The sequence below is a fragment of the Periplaneta americana genome, chromosome 11 (genome assembly GCF_040183065.1).
Source record: "Periplaneta americana isolate PAMFEO1 chromosome 11, P.americana_PAMFEO1_priV1, whole genome shotgun sequence".
Taxonomy (NCBI): Eukaryota; Metazoa; Arthropoda; class Insecta; order Blattodea; family Blattidae; genus Periplaneta; species Periplaneta americana.
The window spans coordinates 82,792,990-82,813,688 of NC_091127.1; the positions used below are offsets into that span (position 1 = coordinate 82,792,990).

Here is a 20,699-nt window from a genome sequence, read left to right on the forward strand (position 1 = left end):
ATACAGTAATGGAGGAAAAAAATGTTGAATATTTCCAAACATTTTACTGCTGTAAGCTGTACCTAACCCATAACAGACCACTGATAATCAGCTTTCACTGTTCAAAGAAGAGAGTGATTACACGTTTGTAAGGGCTATAAGGAATGAAGGGGAAATAATTTACTTTCTAACAATCAACGTTGTTTCAGTTCGTCATGTAAACTGAACATTTTTAATGAATAATGGTTAAACATAGTTTTACAATGGTACTTCAATACAATACAATACTTCTTCAATCAGAAAAGTCTTCAGAATGTGCTCTTTTATCAGGCATCCATGCTTCTACTCAGGGTTATGAGTGGAAGTCATCGTCATTACTATCATCCTTTCCCGTATTAGGTCATGAGCTCTGTTAAGATTTTGTATTTACCATCTGTCTCTTCTGAAGTCGACAGAGGGCTCTTTTCCAGCAGGGCAATATTTCAGAATTGCCTCCACATGATTTAGTCAGTTTGTTGATACTGCCCACTGTAGTTCATTACAGGTTCTGTGTAAGTTCCATCCTGATGTAATGAATGGAAGTAAAATTGGTAGTAACCAAAGAGGGTACTTGTCAGATTTTCTTGGGCTACATCCATTTCTTCTGTCGTGATCATTAACAGTCATTCTTATCATTGGTGCAGTAACAATGGGGAAATATTTTTCTAGGAAACCAGAGCTATGAGATCGAGCACTGCAAATATACATGGGAATTCCTGAAGCTGGTGCCAACATCTATGTAGTTATGGCAGCATTCAGCAAAGCAAGACTTTTTCTCCAGAATTGATAGAATTGTTACATAAAGAAATAGTTGCTAATGGACTAAGAGACAATAAAATCAGTGTTCTTGTGAAATATTGTTGCCTTAAATGTCAAATAAATTTTATTATGTATGTCTTACTAATCAACATTGCACAATATTTCGTAAAATTAAATACTAAGTTTAGGATAAGTGTTACAACAGTGTTTCTCAAACTTGACATGGGCTTATACCACAAACTAAATTACTTTATATAACCAAATGCTGTAATTTAAAATAAATTAAAACACTTTATACTTGCCAAAATCTGAGGTGGCAAATATCTCAGTGTACATAAATTATTTCTATAGTTGTTTATGATTTTAATTATAGTGGAAAGCATGCAGAGAAAAATGGCATGAGTAGCTTTATTGCCCAACTGAAAGTTTACATACTCATTTCTTAGTGATATCCAAAATGTTATTAAAATATAATTAAACAAAAATAGTTTTAATACTACATTCACAACTCCTTTCAGTTGATTGCTTTCTTAATTTTATTGGCATTGTAATTTTTCATTTTGAACATGTAAATGTGAATCTGTAATCTAACTGGATTTTCCGTAATTTTCTGAATAAGTAGTTTTGTAGCTGATTTTTTTAGGGTAGAGGGGAGTAAGGATGATACAGAATCAGAAAAATGGGGTTGAAAAGGATTCTAATGTTGATTGCTCTGTTTTGAAAATATATCTACCATGTTAGCCAATGTAAATAATACTGTGTACATACATACATTCATTCATTCATTCATTCAGGGCCCCTACAAAAGATCTTTCTGGTTTCGAACACTTGTAATTTATGTTCTATGAATCTGAGCGTGCATGAAAATAGTACCAATGGGAAGAGAAACTCGAAAAGTTTAGTTCCTTACCTTAAAGATGTTCATTGTGTCCCCCATTAGTAACATGGCACATATCAAATCTGTGGTCAAGTTCCACGTAAGTACGCGGATTTTCTGAACCCCAGATTCTGAGGTTATGTCTTAACCAAAAAGATGAAAAGTGACTTCGTCTGAAAACACTACAGAATGAATAAATTCTTCATCGTTTTCAATTACAGTCTGCATACTTATGCAGAAATTTCTTTGTAGCACTTTGTCCTCTGGTTTTAGGGCTTGCAGCAATTGTCAGTACGGATGAAACGCAACTGCTTGCGAAGAATCTTACCTTAAAGTCAGTGTACCATTTATGAATTGTAGACCCACTGGGTGGATCTGTACCAAACTTTGTTCAGTAGTGCCATTGCACATTAATATTCACATGAAAATCAAGCATACAAAAATCTTTTCTGTCCTCTGTAGCAGCCATTTCGCCTCAATAATGGACAAATTTGTTTATATTCGCTATTATGAGGCAGTGTTACCAACTACAAAAACAATGTTGCTACAATTAAACCTTTTGAGTGTCTCTTTCCATTGGTGCTATTTTCATGCACCTCAGATTCATAGAACTTAAATGACATGAGTTCAAAATCGGAAGATCTTTTGTAGGAGCCCTGTATTATGGACCCACACTGCATCCCAAATTAGCTCTACAATATAAACCTATGAGTAAGAGAGACTTGGGAAGACCAGGAACATTTTCAAGAGTTTTTATGGAATAGGTCTTGGAGGACCTAAGCCGAATTGATTCATGATGATGATAATATATATACATATATTTTTTAAGTAATCAATTGTCGCACATTTTGTCTTCATTTTTGTCAGATTCTGTATTTCATTGACCTTGGGGTCAGGCTTCAATAGAAGTCTTACATTTGGTTGTTATATTTTATAAGTTTCATAAATGGGTGAATCTGTTAAATGAAGCAAAGGTTTTAAATCTAGCATTACAATTTAAATGAGGCAAGACGGACTCTCAGGAAACAGAATAATATGGAACATAAATTTTGGAAGTTCAGAGTTCAGTCTGACGAAATTCTTACACATTCTAACGAAATGATGAGTTCAATTACACAATTTCAATAATATCAGTAAAATTCTTACTTATCATTACACCTCTCTCCTTGAGAGCAAACATATTGTTCTTAATGGACATTCCTGTTTGTAGACCTGAGTTCATAGTTAACTTTCATTGTTCATGTCACGTATTTTCGTTTACATATAATTATACACAAGAATAGCTGAAAATAGAAAAACAAAACAAGGATATATATATATATATGTAGAAGTTAGGTTACACTCAAAACATACAATTACTTGAGAACTGATATTTAAGAACTTGACTCCTTTTATTACTGTTGTCCTTAACATGTCCATGTTCAAACTTAAATGAGATTCACTTTGATTGTTTTTCACTTTCCCCCCCCCCCCCACATATTTAAGTTACTTTGTTTGATGAGAATGTGTACGATGTGCTACAGCATCGACCTTTTCCAACCCTTTGTCATCGGATGCCATCAGCGAAGTGCTGCAGTTTGAAGTGTTGACTTCCTTAGCTGTGATAGGTAGGGATATCATGCTCCCACGGTGGTAGTGGACATTACCCGTGTGAATGGTCTGTTGCAGAAAGCTATGTTTCGTCGAATTCACACAGTCTGAGTGCTGACAATTGCTTCACAGCCATGATCTAAGTCTTCTGCAGCAATAACAACTGGAGAGAAAGTAGTGATAAGAGGTACAATCATGACGACAGCAATTGTAGTTATCTATGATGTGTAATGCAATTTTTTCGAATGTTCCAGTCGCCATTTTTCATCATTGGTGATCTCTTTGACCACCTCTGTCTTGTGTGCAGTTACTTGCAATTCATCAGTGTGTGGTAGGACATTACTAATAGGAAGGTTTAATTTAATTTTCTCGAGGTAGGTTTGTTGACTTGCGGATAGGCAACAGTCAATGTCGTTAGTGTTCTGGATTACATTAGGGAAAGTGATATTAGATGTGATAGTTGCATAGGCAAAATGACGAAATGCACAGAATATCCTTTGCAGCCAGGCTGCATATGAAGGCGACCTCTGCCTTCTAAGGTAAGTGATTTATGCAATTGACTCTCACCACATAAAATCGTGAAGATCTCTGACTTAGGCGTCAGGTGTAGCCACTCATTTCCAAACAGCTTTATCCACAGTGTGTTTCTGATTTCTATCATGTGTTGCAAACATGTACTTGGCATCTCCGTATTCAAAGGATGCAACAACGTAGCTTCACAGTCCTCTCCTGACTTGTAGGACATAATTGGGAAGGCTTCCTTGCACACAAATTTCATCTCATTGAGCTGGTAACACCTTTCCACTTTGTATGATACCGTGTCATCTTCGTGAATCGTTGATGCAGGCTGTCTGTTATGATGAACTCTCTCAGAGATTCAAGGTAGAGGTGCTTCGTTGATGAAGGGGACAATTTGATCCAGTTGGAATTGTTGTGGAATTAAAAGAGACATTTTTAAAGTGTAAACAAGGAATTTACTTTATAGGTAAATTTGAGGAGTAATAATTTTTATCAGTTCTTGAGACGGGAAATTGACAGGATAATCTAAGCTTGTAATCGATTGCTCATCTTTCATTATGTTTTTAATTTGCATTGCAGTAATAATTTGTGGCTGTATGGCTCGATCCTGCACATGAATTAATGCATCTATAATCAATTCAAACATTTCTTTATATTCACTTATAACCCTTTCTATTTGAATTCCATGTTCTGATATCATAGCAAGTGCTTGCGTTTCATCATACAATGAACTAATGACCTTATTCACATGAAACATTAATTTTGCGAGTCCATCTTTTAAAACTCGTTCGTTTCTTTCGACGTCACGGATCGTAGAGTTGAATGAATTTACAGTGGATTTGACAGTCATCTGACCTTTAGTGATACGCAAAAAGTCTTCCTGATCCTGTTCTAATTCTGAAATCTTATTTTTATAGTAGATGGTGTCGTCGTCGAGTGTTCTGAAAAGTATTTTACTTATATGACCTATGAAATTTAGTACGCCTCGTTTTTGCCTATGAGAACTTGGCTCTTCAACAGTGTAATCAGCTACTATGTCTTTCAATCGTTCTACGTATCTAATACAGTTACCAATATACGAACGGAATGCGAGACATTCGGTGTAACCGAACTAAGTTTGATTCTCGATTCCATCACAAAATCGCGGCACTGACTGAACATGTTTTTTGATCTCTTGATTCTCAGTGATTCTCTTGCTGGTTCCATATTTACGTAAGTTATCAATTTATAGTGGGATGCGTACAATTGTACGTAGCACCATCAAAATATATATTCCATTGAGGTCTTTCAGGGTTGTGTAGTTGTGATCAGAACAGATGCTATAATGGACGATTAACAGGATGCACAAACTATATGTACTGTAGTTTCAATCCTCATGCTGTGAAGAGGAAAAGTAGAGTTTCACTCTATTAGCATGAACAATTTGTTTTTGTTTTCCATGTTTACTGTGGTTCTGTAGTGCGAGTGTGTCATTCTCATTTATTCTAGTTACCTCAAATGGTCCTATCCAAGGTGATGTCAACTTCCTTGACGTTCCTACCTTAATTGACTCGTTACTTAAAAGTACTTTTATTGCTTCATGAAACTGAACTGGATGAGCCCTGTGCTTATCAAATTTCTCTTTTTGTTCCACTTTAGCTTTAATTAAATTCTCCTTTGCAACTTCATGACTCACTTTAAGCTTATGTTTTGTGTTTGCAATCAAATCGTCATAATTATACAAGGGTGATATTGGACCTTTCTTCAGTTCACCAGGAAGATCAGCTACTCTGCCATACATTAACTCGAAGGCTGTGAACCGTGTCATAGAGTGGGGAGTTGTATTGTAAACGAAAGTCGCAACAGGAATCCACTTCTCCCATTCGGTTTGTTTGAACAAAAACAACGTAAGTATTCTACGAGAACCTTGGGTGACCTTTCAAGTAAACCATTACCTTCGGGGTAATATGCTGACATTGTGATCTTGTTAATTTTGAAAAGTTTGCACATGTGTTTGAATAGCTGACTTACAAAATTAGCACCGCAGTCCGTGAGTATAATTTGTGGAATGCCATGCACTAAGCATAATTTTGTCACAACTGTTTCCGCTACTGTACTAGCTTCTTGATTCGGAATTGGTATAGCAATTAGGTACTTTGTGAGATTGTCTTGACATGTTAGAATATATCTATTACCTTGCACATTCACAGCGAATGGACCAACAATATCTAATGCTACCTTGATCCAAGGTTCGTCTTGCGTATCTGTGACTTTCAACTCCTGTTTAGTTAGGGATCGTGTGGCTTTATTTCTTTGGCATGTATCACAATTTCGAATGAAATTTTCAATACCTTGTCTCATCGATGGCCATTGAACATATAATTTTATTCTTTCCGTCGTCTAGCAGTTTCTTGTTGTCCACCTATTGGGCAAATATGCATATCTCGAATTATGGCTTCTTTTCTATCCTGGGTCAGTTCATCGTCTCTACTTAACTCTACTTCACTCGTCCGTGTTAGTATTCATACTTCCTGCGTTGTAATGAATTTCGTACTGGTATTCCTTTAAAAGAAGATGCCTTGAACTAGGATCCTTGACACTGAAAATCCAGATAAGGGTCTGTGGTCTGTTACCATCGAAAACTGTTGACCTAGCAGATAGGGCCTGAAGTTAGGTATGAATCTTCTGTAATATCCACAACAACCTAGATATGATATTACTTCTGTTAGATTTGTGGGTGCAGGGAATCGAACCACTGCCTCTACCTTGTTTGGATCTGGTCTCATTCCATCTCTTGATACTATGTTCCTAAATAAGCCAGTTCTTGTTTAAAAAATTCATGCTTGTCGGGTTGCAATTTGAGATTGTATTTGCGCATTCTCTCAAAGACATCTCTTAATTTTGCATTGTGATCTTCTGTTTTTTCAGAAAACAAAACTACGTCATACAAATAAATTCATGCTTTTATCCCAATTAGACCTGCGAACACATTGTTCACTAGCCTCTGAAATGTCGCTGGTGCTGCTTTAAGTCTGAACAGCATACGCATATATTCGTAATGGCCTTGTGATGTACTGAATGTGGTTTTCATGTGGTCTGCTGAATCACAATAGGTATCTGCAGATATCCACTTGCACAATCAAGGGCAGTGAAATACCTAGACCTGCCTAATTTGTCAAGTATGTCCAGAATATTTGGGAGTGGATACTAGTCGCCAATAGTGACATCATTGAGTCTGCAGAAGTCCACACAGATCCTCCATTTTCGTTTTCCTTATGCATCTAATTTCTTAGGCAGAACCAATATAGGGAAGTTCCAGGGTGACGAACTCTGGACTATTATACCATCATCTAGCATCTGTTCGACTTGTTTATTCACTTCTTCATGATGCACTTGGGGTATTCGAAAGCTCTTTACATTTGTCGCTCTTTCTGGGGGAACCAGGTGTCGGGATCATATGAACTGCGCCCATGGTTTCAGTTAGTTTGTCGCCCGGTAAATACACAATATCGATGAATTGGTGACATGTTGCATACACTATCCTGACTTTCCATAATATACCCTAGTCTCAACTGAGTGTCTAATAACTTATTCTCGCGTATTGTCGTTAATGTATCACCTACGAATATACATTGGATTTCTTGCTTTATTATAAGCACATCGCCCTTTTCCTTCAGTGGAAATTCTACTATCGATTCGCATCTTGCTGGGATTTTAACGATTTACCCATTTGTTTTGAATGTCAACTGAACATAGTATTTACTAAGAAAATCCTGACCTATTTAATTATCATGTCTAACTTGTGTGGTAACTTGTCCACGACAAGAAATTTATGTTCATAGCGAATCAACTCATGGCACACTGGCAGTACTATTTTACCTCTCACATACAGCAAATCTCCTTTTACATCTGTAAACAAGCTTCACTGGAATAAATTCTGGAGGGATTGGTTAGTGATTTCTCTCTAACCAATGACACGACCCCGTATCTATCAAGGTTTCCCACCTCTTAACACTCTGCAATCCAGCTCTACCACTGAATTGTTAATTGTCAGACCCTGCTGACCTGAACTCTTTGCAGTCCAGCTCTACCACTCAATTGTTGTCAGACCCTGCTGACCTGAATTCTGTAATCCAGCTCTACCACTGAATTGTTGTCAGACCCTTGTGACCTGAACTCTCTGCAATCCAGCTCTACAACTGAAATGTTAATTGTCAGACCCTGCTGACCTGAACTCTCTGCAATCCAGCTCTACCACTGAATTGGTGTCAGACCCTGCTGATCTGAACTCTCTACCACTGAATTGTTGTCAGACCCTGCTGACCTGAACTCTCTGCAGTCCAGCACTACCATTGAATTGTTAATTGTCAGACCCTGCTGACTTGAACTCTGCAATCCAGCTCTACCACTGAATTGTTAATTGAAGCGTCGGCTGGAACAATGTTGTAAGTTACAAAATTTTCATTTGGCGTGTTTCCGTGTAATAATGTTGTATGTCATGTTTCTTTGCTATACTCCTTGGCTTGTAAATATCCATCAATGCAGTATGTGAAATTTGTCCACTCAAAAGTTTGCTACCCTCATAAGAACAACATTGTACGCATACACATTTTTGCAGCTCCTACAAATTTTACCAAATGTAACTTATAACGTTGTTCCAGCTGACGCTTCAATTGTCAGACCCTGCTGACCTGAACTCTCTGCAATCTAGCTCTACCACTGAATTGTTAATTGTCAGACTGCTGACCTGAACTCTCTGCAGTTCAGCTCTGCAACTGAATTGTTAATTGTCAGACCCTGCTGACCTGAATTCTGCAATCCAGCTGTACAAGTGAATTTGAATTGTTAATTGTGAGACCCTGCTGACCTGAACTCTCTGCAATCCAGCTCTACCATTGAATTGTTAATTGTCAGACCCTGCTGACCCAAACTCTCTGCAATCCAGCTCTTCCACTGAATTGTTAATTGTCAGACCCTGCTGACCTGAATTCTGCAATCCAGCTACCACTGAATAGTTAATTATGAGACCCTGCTGACCTGAACTCTCTGCAATCCAGCTCTACCACTGAATTGTTGTCAGACACTGCTGACCTGAACTCTCTGCAATCCAGCTCTACCACTGAATTGTTAATTGTCAGACCCTGCTGACCTGAATTCTGCAATCCAGCTCTACCACTGAATTGTTAATTGTCAGACCCTGCTGATCTGAACACTCTGCAATCCAGCTCTACCACTGAATTGTTAATTGTCAGACCCTGCTGACCTGAACTCTCTGCAATCCAGCTTTACCACTGAATTGTTAATTGTCAGACCCTGCTGACTTAAACTCTGCAATCCGGCTCTTCCACTGAATTGTTAATTGTCAGACCCTGCTGACCTGAGCTCTCTGCAATCCAGCTCTTCCACTGAATTGTTAATTGTCAGACCGTGCTGACCTGAATTCTGCAATCCAGCTCTACCACTGAATTGTTAATTGCGAGACCCTGCTGATCTGAACTCTCTGCAATCCAGCTCTACCACTGAATTGTTGTCAGACCCTGCCGACCTGAACTCTCTGCAATCCAGCTCTACCACTGAATTGTTAATTGTCAGATCCTGCTGACCTGAACTCTCTGCAATCCAGCTCTACCACTGAATTGTTAATTGTCAGACCCTGCTGACCTGAATTCTGCAATCCAGCTCTACCACTGAATTGTTAATTGTGAGACCCTGCTGATCTGAACTCTCTGCAATCAGCTCTACCACTGAATTGTTGTCAGACCCTGCTGACCTGAACTCTTTGCAATCCAGCTCTACCACTGAATTGTTAATTGTCAGACCCTGCTGACTTGAACTGTGCAATCCAGCTCTACCATTGAATTGTTAATTGTCAGACCCTGCTGACCCAAACTCTGCAATCCAGCTCTTCCACTGAATTGTTAATTGTCAGACCTTGCTGACCTGAACTCTCTGCAATCCAGCTTTACCACTGAATTGTTAATTGTCAGACCCTGCTGACCTGAACTCTCTGCAGTTCAGCTCTACAACTGAATTGTTAATTGTCAGACCCTGCTGACCTGAATTCTGCAATCCAGCTGTACCACTGAATTGGTAATTGTGAGACCCTGCTGACCTGAACTCTCTGCAATCCAGCTCTACCACTGAATTGTTAATTGTCAGACCCTGCTGACCCAAACTCTCTGCAATCCTGCTCTTCCACTGAATTATTAATTGTCAGACCCTGCTGACCCAAACTCTCTACAATCCAGCTCTACCACTGAATTGTTTATTGTCAGACCCTGCTCATCTGAACTCTCTGCAATCCAGCTCTACCACTGAATTGTTAATTGTCAGACCCTGCTGACCTGAATTCTACAATCCAGCTCTACCACTGAATTGTTAATTGTGAGACCCTGCTGATCTGAACTCTCTGCAATCCAGCTCTACCACTGAATTGTTGTAAGACCCTGCTGACCTGAACTCTCTGCAATCCAGCTCTACCACTGAATTGTTAATTGTCAGACCCTGCTGACTTGCACTCTGCAATCCAGATCTACCACTGAATTGTTTATTGTCAGACCCTGCTGGTCTGAACTCTCTGCAATCCAGCTCTACCACTCAATTGTTAATTGTCAGACCCTGCTGACCTGAATTCTACAATCCAGCTCTACCACTGAATTGTTAATTGTGAGACCCTGCTGATCTGAACTCTCTGCAATCCAGCTCTACCACTGAATTGTTGTCAGACCCTGCTGACCTGAACTCTCTGCAATCCAGCTCTACCACTGAATTGTTAATTGTCAGACCTGCTGACTTGCACTCTGCAATCCAGCTCTACCACTGAATTGTTAATTGTCAGACTCTGCTGACCCAAACTCTCTGCAATCCAGCTCTTCCACTGAATTGTTAATTGTCAGACCCTGCTGACCTGAACTCTGCAATCCAGCTCTACCATTGAATTTTTAATTGTCAGACCCTGCTGACCTGTCAGCCCAGCTGACAAACAACTTTACATATTCTCAACAAGGATAAGCCTATCCTCATTAGCTGTCGTTTTATGCACTTTATTCTCTCTGTTCATCTCATTACTTGTTAAGCTCACTGCATCTTCATTATTCTCACTGCAGCTTGTTCCGCTTCCTATAGGGGACCCCTTTTCACACTTATCTCTTGCAATCATCATATAGGACCCGGGTTGCGCGAATCCTATTATCTAACCGGCAGTCTCGTGGCTAAGCCTCACATCTGCCACACCTAGGAACATCTCTACACTCTCTAGCTAAATGCCTTCTCTCCGGAAAAATACAACATCTTCACTTGTGGGACATTTTTTTTCTTTATAAAGTTATCTTGATAGCCTTTACTTTTATTCATGTTATTATTCACTTGAACCATGATGTCTGAAGTTCGAATTCCGTATTTGAGGAAGGGACTGTTTGTTAAATCAGTGTGATAGTATCGCGCTTTCTGCTTCTAAAGCAATTTCAACTGCGTTAGGGTACGAACACGTTGACGATGGTAGACTAGCTGGTAGTGGTAGTGGGAGAAATGAATTGTTAGAATCATATGACACCGCACACGTTGACTCATGGATGGTCGCTTTACTTCTAGCTTTCTAGCAAGCTGTAAACTCCAAGAATGGTTTCAGTCATTCTTTCAAGCTTGTAGCGCAAGTCTCTGCGTGGAGTAGAGAGACATTGGAGAGGTGGTCTGTGGACCAGATGTGAATGATGACTTTTGTAATTAGTAGGGACGACTTTTATTAATTATATGTGCAACTTCTCAAGAATTCGTGCTTTTTCATTTACACAAATTTGTATTTTATTTTAAACTACGCGCGTTTGGTTTAGTCTTGACATTAATTGGCCATAACTCGGTAACCAGTAAAGATTTTGAGCAGTGATAACTTTTAAAACGAATTTCCATTCTTACTCAGCATCTTTCTTGCTTTGATCCCCCCATCTAACGTGAAAAACAAAAAAAATTTACCGCTTACTGTAAATTTTTTGGTTTGAGCAGATCACTTCAAAGTAAGTATTTTTTTCTCACTTTTAAAAACAAAAATTTGATTTCGAATTTTTTTTCTGTGCTTCCCTTGGACATTGACCTATCAATAAAAAAATTGCAACGCAATTGTTTGAATATTATAGATGCTACGACGTGATGATGTTAAACAGAGCACAGAATATCATTTTTGGCCACTCCGACTATCAGCTAGCGGCCTGTCAAGCTCCGCCTTGAGCATACCTCTTGCTTCATGCATGGCGGAAATCCTGTGTCAGTGGTTGTAAAGTTTTAAAAAACATTGCTCATGTGTTCGAAAGACCCGCCATGACATTAACTTTTCGTATAGATTCAAAACTGGAGGTAGAATTTAATTACAAACTACTAGTGAATTCGGACAAATGGACATTGTCGTTCTCCAATAGGCCTAATTGATGTAATGGGAGTCTTTGATCTCAATTCAAGAGTTTAGTCACTCTCTTCTGCATATACCTTAATACCACGAAAAATAAACAAATAAATAATAACTAATATCAATCAAATTATTGAGAATGTTCACTAGGCATTATTTTGTAAGAAATGTACAGTATTTACTTCAGTGTGAGTATAAGTCAGTCTTCCTGCAAAATAGGATTCCCATGGCAATTTTTCCAAGTTTCTGTATGGAATCTTTAGTTAAATAAAGAAGATAATCGAAAGTTTCGATTTCCATTCTCAGGTAGCTAATGAATTTTTCTGGGAAGTTCTGCAGATTTTTAAAAAGATGATTTCACCAAACACAATCCTTGCATTATTTATAGAGTGAACAGAACACACTCGAGAAACGGATTCTTGTAATATTAACTTCTTTGATCCTGTCTAATAAATCAAATACGTCCTCACTACTTGAATCTATTGTGATATCAAGTCTACACAGAGATTCCAAGGAGGTGACCTAATCAGCTGACAGATTAAAGCGGCCTGTAAACAAGCTCCACTGTGTGCACACCAAGCTTCCTTGTCTTTCATAACACTGATAGTGGAGTCTGCTAGCTTTAAAGCTAGGTGCCAGTGTGTTTGTACCCTTGTCGTGTAAGTAGCACGGGGTCGGTAGGCTGCCACCAGAGAGTTTAAAGTTCTCCCAAACTTGAGTCGAAGATACTGGGTTCGTCCAGAACCTAAGTCCTGAATTTCGAAATAAATTGATGTTCGTAGAGTATATGATGACATTTTATTACAAGTTCACAAATATGATTATACACAGCTGACAATGCAGACTTGTTGGCGAGTACAAGCAGAGTCACTCTCCAATACAGTATTACAGCTTGCTTATAAAGATTTCATACAGAAATAACTCCTCCTTTAGATACAGATCACCCAATTAAAAGAATCATGACGTAGTTGGTATCCAATTGAATGTGTACATACGTCATTTTAGATCATGGGGTGGCAATGAGTTACGTGACTTTTTGCACGCATTGCCTACATCTTATTCATTTAGATGCATGTATTTCCACATCACATGGGAAGATGGTGACATGCTCTAAAGAAAATGATTCACAGTGGGATGGGAATTAAGGAAGAGGAATAGATATGTGTCATCTCTTCTCGAACAATAAACTTACATGATAAAGGATATAAGTACTTTCAGGGGAAGAAGTGGAATATGTCACTTTTCTACCACACCCTTAGGGAGGAACATTTTCTCATCTCTCGCACATAACTACTGTTTCTACTCGCTCATCGTGTAGACCTTAAATGAAGCAAGCTTTAGAAATCTATTTCAAGAAAGCATTCATGCCTTCGCGGTGGCAAGTGAACAGCAATCTCATCATAGCTTCTGTCAAATCGGACGACATGGCATCAATCCAACTACCCCAGTTTGCAATGTCTTCATTCATGCCCTGTTTACTATTGAATGGCTTACACGTGAAGAAATCAATGGTGCGTCTGGTAGCATCATTTTCTTCGAGTATTGCTTTAGTTTGTTCCCAGCTGTTTCGTTCTGACCTGGATAGTAGTTTAGTTTTAGCTTCACCAGTGATTTTAGATTCTACAAACTTTAAAAACAACTGTCTTTGGTGAGGTGCTACGATTTCTATTGCAGTCTCAAAACTTGAGATAAACTCCCTTAACTCGGACTTGTTCCCATCAAAACGTTTCGGAAGTAGCTTAATTGCTTGGGTGACTGAAAGATAATTACAGTTTCCTTCGTCTGCAACCTCGTTCTCCATATCAGAATTATCTGATGGTTTGTTATGCATCATGTTACTTAATTTGGGATACAAATTTTCCTGAGCCACAGTGAACACTTAATTTTGCAAGGTTAATCAGCCAATTGAAAGATGAACAAAGATTATCCTTCTTACCTGTTGGTAAAAGGTAACCAGGAACTTCGGTTAAAGCTGAAGAGTCCTCTGCACCATAGCTGTCGCACAGGCTGTCAGAAGTACTGCAGGAGTGCGTGCTTCTCTTACAGACGATCTCCTTGAAGTCTGCTCCTCAGTCGAACCCGTGACTTTTTGCTAGCAGATTCAACCTGACATTGCCACCAATGAAGTTATGCCGCACGTATCCTTAGCCCTCTGGTTGACAGACAGACTGGAGTTGTATGTTCATTGCAGAAATTAAGTTCTCTGTGCGGACGTGACAGAACTGCTTTGTTACCAGATACCAGCGAGCAAGCCAGTTTACAATGTGTTAATGATTTATATAGACTCTCGAAAGATATAAGTTTCATAAATGGGCCGAATCTGTTAAATGAAGCAAAGGCTTTAAATCTAGAGTTACAATTTATATGAAGTAAGACGAACTCTCAGCAAATAGAATAATTTCAACATAAATTTTGGAAGTTTAGAGTTCAGTCTAACAAAATTCTTACACATTCTAACGAAATGATGAGTTCAATTACACATTTTTAATAATACCAATAAAATTGTTACTTATCATTACAATAGTACGAGAGCTTTGTGACCACCTTGAGAAATACTAGTGACTTGCGACCCATAGTTTGAGAATCACTGTTTTACAGCTTCGTTCTTTTCAGGTACTTTTAATATTATTGTAGTGAGAATGCACTATATAATCTTTTGGTTGTGTAATTAAGTCATAATAGTGTTCAATAATAATTCAGTCCGATTGCTTTTGTCAACATTACATGATATCCATTGATGAATTCTAAGAAAATATTAACAGTGGAAGCAATTACGTTTATTTTTATATAGAATGTTTCGAACCTTTAAATGGTAGAGGACTGTAAACTGAGTATTTTGAGAAAGGGAACCAATAGTCGGAATTGCATATTTAAGCCATAAACAGCTCAACAATTTACAGCTCAGAGCAAGTATTGAAAGTGGCGACCACCAGTTTCAATACATGCATGACAGTGCACGTGAAATTTTAAAGGTCCCTGGTATCTATTGTACAACAAGACAGGCAGCTAGGATCCTAGCAAACAGTTCCTCATCAGTGTTTACTGGGGTTTCGTACACCAACAACTTGATGTGGCCCCACTGGAAAAAAATCCAGAGGAGTGAAGTGAGATTCTTCAGTGATTGCACTGGCCATGGGACAAGACCTCCCTCTCCAATCCAATGATCAGGGAATCTGTTGTCCAGGTCCTCGTGGACATCACCATCGAAGTCAGCAGGCGCATAGTCGTATTGCAGCCACTTTCTCTCGCAGACAACAAGAGGTACAGCGTGCAACAATTGAAGACCTCCCTCAAAGAAGGTTGTATATCATATACTTTTTCATATGATATACAACCTTTTTTGAGGGAGGTCTTCAATTCTTGAACACATCACGAATAAACAACAAGTAATGTGGTCCATTCAAAAAGGGCGGCATGAAATAAGGTTGTGTTATGTGCTCTGATACAGTTGATACACAATCATTGCTGGTGACCAGACACGAGTGGGGCACGTGAATTGTCACTCCAAACATGGCTATTGCAGTTGTTGAAAACACCTTCACTGGATGAACCATTGACAGAACTGAACTTTGGATTCAAAATCATTTGGCCCCATTGCTTGCAGTTGTAGTGGATGATAGGGATGTAATTGCTGCTCCCTCAGTAATCTCCAGACATTATCCTTTGAAGTATGCACTTCATGGGCAAGTTGACAGGTGCTTTCTAATGGTGTTTTGCCACACAATCCAGCACCATCTCCTCAAAAGTCTGTATGCGAACAGTTCTTTGCTTAGCATCTTAGCCAGCTCTCTGTGGCTTGAACGACCCAGTCTCATAAGTTTCTATTCACGGTGAAAATGCACATCTGTTTGGCTTTCCAGCTACTATATCCTGCTGAACCATACATTACATGCATGTCTACAAGTTCCTGTGTGAGTAATGCTCTATCTTCGACAACAAGGCATAAACTGTAAACAGAAACAAATGTCACCATGGAAACAGAGGTGACCCTTTAGAGTACTGTACAATTGTTTAGCAAGCTAGATCCACCAAACTTCAGATAGTTGTTTGCTGTGAAACAAAAGCAGCTTGCAAAAACATTCCTGACACATATTACTCATTCAAGATCTCGTGGCACCTGAAATATGCATTTCTGACCATTGGTGTCCTATCTCATACTTAGTTTACAGTCCTCCACCATCTATAGAATTTTGGCCTCAGAAGTTTGAGACACTCTATACTAGGTGAAAGTTAAGGCATTGTTACTTTGTATAATGACTTGCTATCTTACACAGTCAATATTAAATTATTTTCTTTTCAGTTCCCAAAGGAACAACTTCTACTACCTTTATGACATGGGATACCAAACAATGTGCTTAAATAATTATATAACATATTATTAACAATGATTGTAGTATTAGTTTGCTACGTAACGCTTTAATTTATGAACTCTGCTATTTTTATTTTCTCTTCTTAAGATTATTATGGTAATGAAAACAATTAGCTGTCACTGAGTTGTAGAGTCTCTATATGACAGTGGCGTATATAAGTATATTTCTTGGAATGTAGAGAATCAAAGTTTGCCTAAACCAGGGGTGAAGAAACTCGTATTATAAACAGAGCAGTCAGCAACTGTAGCGGAAGAAGCTAAGCTCTCTGAGAGTGGCTGTTTCCCACCCCTGGCCTAAACATTGTACCATAAAATGGGGTGAATAGGAATGAAGTTTTATTATTTTGTATTTCTTTGTATCAAAGAGTAAATATAATAATGTTTATTTGTTCACTCATAATGAATGAAAACATAAACACTCTTATTATTATATTTAATCTTTGACACAAAGAAATAAACAATTACAAAACTTCGTCCCTATTCACCCCCTGCGTCCTTATTCACCCCATTTTACAGTAACATTTTAATTATGTTTCCATAAAATATTTCTATTAATTAAAAATATTGTAATTCCTGGGTTTTATTTTTATCATTTAATTACACCGTGCCAAGTCACTAATGCCTACAGCAGATGTAGGTGTACAGTACATGGACCAAAGTAACTCTCCGCTTCCTAGCTAGGTAGCTTATACTGGTAACCAGCCAAATCCATCTTGACCAGGAGAGACTTCAGTGTTGTTGAAGTGAACATGTAATAGTGTTGTGTGCTGATGAGCACCTTACATTGCTACATTATTGTGTGAAGTGTGACTATAGCTTCAAAAGTTTAAATTAGTATTTTGAAATTCCGAATGATATATCTTCATGAAGTTCAATTGAGGACGTAAAAATAAATGATTGGTCATATATAACTTACAGTGAGTCAGATTGAGTTAAATCAGTTTAAATTTAAAGTGCTAAATCTCAAATTATGGAGTCTTGTTTTTGATGGATGGACAATTGGTTGATGTGGTGTGTTGGGCTGTGGACCCTCGGACCTCAGGTTGATGTCCAAAACTCAATGACAGTCTGTGGGAATGCGCGCTCTTTCCATAGTGATCTGAAGATGCCTTCAGTCAAACTCAAACTTTTGAACTTCAACACAGAAATACCTGAAGGTGCCACCAGTTTTTGTCACGTTCTCGGTTATAATAATAAAGATTGCGAGAGTGAACTTCTACACAGAAATACCTAAAGCTGCCACCAGTTTTTATGTCACATTCTCGGACCTAATGATAAAGAATGCGAGAGTTCATAAAGATGCAAGTCTTCTTGTAGAAGTGTCAAGTATAAGTATTTGTTCTAGTTACTCTAATTTTTTTCTTATATTTTTTTGTAATGTGAATTGTTATGGTTATGCTTATATTAATAATTTAAACTTAGATAGCTTATAATATTAGAGCAGGGGTGGCAATCCTTAGCCCACAGGCCAAGTAATGGCCCATCAAGACATTTTGATTGGCCTGCCAATAGCTCAAGAACCGATACAAGACTATTTATCATTGCAAAGTAAACTGTCTCATTCATAGAAGCAGGTTTTCAAATATAGTTAATTTGATTCTATTGCAACAGATGGCACACTCAAGCCATTTCGGTTCTAAGTGACTATCAATGTAATTATGGTTAATTTTTATTTTTCTGTGTGAGATTCCTACACTGTATGTGCATCTTGTGTTGTGTAGTGCTAGCAGTTATTAACAGTGGAAAAGCATGTTAATACTGTAGTTAAGTATTGTGAATTAGCAAGAATGGTTTGTCAAAGAGTGAAAGTGAAGTGGATGTCCAAGCATTCAATGAAGAATGGAAAGAACAGTTTCTCTTTACAGTGGGAAATGCTTCGAAACCGATTTGTTTCATCTGTTCAGCAACAGTAGTAGTGCCGAAAAAGTACAACCTGGAAAAGCATTCCTGGCTTGTTCAAATTAAAATGCCTTTTTTTTTTTTTTTTGCGGTGAAAAATTATGTATCACTCAATCAAATTAACTTTCAATCTGGAGAGGGGAAACAGAGCATCGTCAGTTGACTCTCTTCTCGTTGGAGAAGCAATAAAGAATGAGGGGAAGTGACTGTAACATCGTTCAAGAAATGCTGCCACTCTACTAATACTAAACAGCAATCCATCATTATAGTGAGAGAGTAATAGAATCCAACATTTAATAGAAAATGTAGTAGAAAAATAGAATAGGCCTACTTACGTCTTTTCTATCAGGCGAGGGTTGCAGATCTGTTTGAACGCATTGTTATATGTCGTCAAGATGGGAGTCTGTGTCACTACACTTCTCTTCGACTTTTACCATCTCAAGTAATAATATGACTGGCCATGGTGTCATCAATGAGTGCTTCAGTTTGATAGTACTTTAAATTTTAATTTGATGGTCACATTTTTTCCATTATCATAACGACAGGTATCAGTGCCTTTTTAATGAGGCATGTTTCACGATGTAATAGGCTATCAAATTACAGGAAGAGAGAAAAGTTGATTGGACATCTCCTTTGATATGAAAGAGGAGGAGTAGATAGAGAAACTGAGAAATGATCTTAATTGAATGCTGTCACAGACGTTTTGTAGTCATACAAGACGAATTGATTTCACAGTACTTTAAATTTTAATTTTATGGTCCCATTTTTTCCATTATCATAACGACAGGTATCAGTGCCTTTTTAATGAGGCATGTTTCACGATGTAATAGGCTATCAAATTACAGGAAGAGAGAAAAGTTGATTGGACATCTCCTTTGATATGAAAGAGGAGGAGTAGATAGAGAAACTGATCTTAATTGAATGCTGTCACAGACGTTTTGCAGTCATACAAGACGAATTGATTTCATATTCAGATAAATAAAAATAACTCCATTCTTAGTGTCAAGATAGAATGAGTGGAGATGGGTGAAGAAGGTGTGGAGAGTACCTGATTTTTTTAATCATTTTACGTCACTGCCATATGAATATTTAAATGTAAATGTAACATAATCATATTGAATTGTATTTAAAAAAATTGTATTTTACTAACAAAAGTTTTAATATTGTAGATTCAATAATGTAAAGGAGTGAAATATTAAAAGATAATACCATGTCATTTGAACATTGAATAACATGGTTTGTTTGCTATACTTCAATAAAATGTAAAAGATTGAAAGAATATTAGAGCATTAAATAATAAGAGGCCTCATAAGAAAAGTCTTCATGAAGATATACTATAAGAGTAATAATTTTCTTTGCTTATTTGTAGTTCAATAACAGTGGTGATGCTTTTTTCAGTAAATTGTGGACATCACATTATGGCAGAGGTCTTTGAACATAATGCACATTGCTGTACTTGAGCAGTACTCACTCTATGGTTTCATTGGTATAAGACATAGAAGTTTTTCTTTCCCAAACAAAAAAATTTGTTTAGAAAAATAACATATGTACCATCTTGTTTAATGGCATTAATCTGGGACTACTTATGCCTATTGTTGCCACATGATAACTTCTGTGTTAGGATATACAGTAGAGTCTCCTTAATCCGAATTACGCCAATCCAAAAATCTGGTTAATCCGAACAAAATTATTTTAAGAAAAAACCAAATTTATTATAATAGTACAAAGTAGCAAAAGAAAATATATATATAAATTCACTCAATTTCTTTTACTTAAAAAAATTATGAAAATACCTCATTCAAGGGTACTTACAACAATTAGTGTTTTCTGTACATCTGTTATGTTCATAAAATCAGTAATTTTCTGTTGTAAATGAAGTGACCCTGTTGTAATTCTAAAAATAGCAACAAGGTACTCCTACACCACCATCTCTTAGCGGTCGTGAATAGCATGCATTGCATTACAGGAAATATTTCGGTTAATCCGAAAATCTTGTAATCAGAATAAGTCTTGGTCCCAATTAGTTCGGATTAACGAGACTGTACTGTATCTAACAAACATAATATTTCCGTTTGTTAATTTGTATTTGCATTAACAGATATATTACACACGCAAAGATTTTTGTACATTATTGTATCTATGTTTGTAATAATGTATATGCTTTACAATAAATATAAAATTTTCATTCACCAATGGAACTGTTTTTCTCTCATTAACAAAGTACAAATTTCTACATATATATCGTCCACACCTATGAAGTAACGGCTACGTCTGGCTGCGAAACCAGGTGGCCC

The 20,699-nt window shown here is 37.6% G+C and overlaps 1 long non-coding RNA gene across 1 annotated transcript in view; it reads left to right on the top strand.

Moving 5' to 3' along the window:
- Nucleotides 1–20,603, top strand: part of LOC138709158 (uncharacterized) — a 35,908-nt gene extending 15,305 nt beyond the window's left edge. The window contains exon 3 of the long non-coding RNA XR_011334852.1: nt 688–20,603. This is a non-coding gene — a long non-coding RNA (uncharacterized lncRNA). The remainder of the gene's footprint in view (nt 1–687) is intronic.
- Nucleotides 20,604–20,699: the final 96 nt, after the last annotated feature.